General features: G+C 47.1%; 1 protein-coding gene across 1 annotated transcript in view; it reads left to right on the top strand.

Annotated features, from left to right (window-relative positions):
• The first annotated feature begins 872 nt into the window (after window positions 1-872).
• The window catches only part of LOC121548600 (myelin transcription factor 1-like protein), a 61,251-nt gene continuing 60,741 nt past the window's right edge, over window positions 873-1,382 (top strand). The window contains exon 1 of the mRNA XM_041860102.1: window positions 873-1,279. The gene's annotated coding sequence lies outside the window, so the exon portion shown is untranslated. The remainder of the gene's footprint in view (window positions 1,280-1,382) is intronic.

Raw genomic sequence — 1,382 nt, 5'->3', positions numbered from 1 at the left:
CTGGTCTCAACACCAGGAGCTGTCCTCTAGTTTCAGCACCAGGAGCTGTCCGCTAGTTTCAACACCAGGAGCTGTCCGCTAGTTTCAACACCAGGAGCTGTCCACCAGTTTCAACACCAGGAGCTGTCTAGAGTTCACTGCTAACTGCTATAGCCTACACTGTGGAGCTGCATATCCAATTGGAATCCATGGATAGTGACTGATGGATTTAGATAATGTATGACTTAGGCTATATTTCCTTAAAGGGGCAATCTGCTGTTGGTACATCCATTTTTGGACGTATTAAATTAATGATATGTATACCCATTGATTATTGAAGAATATAACTTATAAATACCTGATGAGCTTAGTTCAACCATCAGAAGCCAACATAGAAGTTTGTTTTACTCCAATGTTTGTAAGTAAAGTAAATGTAAACAAACACTGTATAGCCTCAAAAATGTTGATATCAATGATGGTCAGTCCATTCCATATCTCTGTCTATGGATTTGAGAGTGCTTACATTTCTCCAGCCCAATCCCTCAGCTTTTTACCAAAACAGTGGCAGGGAGAATGCTTTTTCAACTGCGGATTACCCTTTTAAGTAGCAATAATCCTGTACTACTAATTAGCAACCACAATCTATATTTCCACACTACTAACAGAGTGTGACGCATGAACACCCAATGTATGAACACGCATGAACACCCAAAGGACAGTCCTCACACACACAACAGTCCTGGGTGTTGACTTATATTTTCCATCATGTGCCCATGTGAACTAGCTAGTGGATTCCCAAATACAACATCAAACACAGGCGCTAGCTAGCCTGGCACATCTCTCTCTACTGCACACACAGCTGCACACGCTCCGCTCCAGAGACTACACAACCGCTCTGTGGGGAGAGAGAGAGCCGAGCTACCGCCGCCTGCGCCGCACACTGTCTACCACACACTGTCTACCGCTCTGAATTAATACAGGAGAGAGACGTGAGAGAGACAGAGTGAGAGACAGGGAGGTAGAGACAGAGTGAGAGACAGGGAGGTAGAGACAGAGACAGTGAGGAGGGGAATGGGATTCCAGAAGGCATGCAGTTGGCTGGCTCAGAGAGGCAGATAATCTAGGTTTGTCAGTGGGCTTGGCTTGGTTCATCTCTGTCTTTCTTCTTCTCTCTCTCTCTCCCTCTCTCTCTCTCGCTCTCCCTTTCTCTGTCTGTGAGCAGCAGCCGTCGTCGTTGGTTCCTCTGGGAGTCTGCCGTGGTTGTCTGGAGAGCCGACGGTGGTTGGGGAGCGGCGAGAGGGTAAGTCTTCCTCTCTGGGTTGTGTTCTGCTGCAGTGCTGCATTCGAACAGGAGCTCTCTCGCTCTCTCTCTCTCTCTCTTTCTCTCTCTCTATCTCTCTCTC

Source organism: Coregonus clupeaformis, chromosome 33 (genome assembly GCF_020615455.1).
Source record: "Coregonus clupeaformis isolate EN_2021a chromosome 33, ASM2061545v1, whole genome shotgun sequence".
NCBI classification, from domain to species: domain Eukaryota; kingdom Metazoa; phylum Chordata; class Actinopteri; order Salmoniformes; family Salmonidae; genus Coregonus; species Coregonus clupeaformis.
Note: the sequence above shows the minus strand (reverse complement) of the source record. Positions and strands in the feature narration are given on the sequence as shown.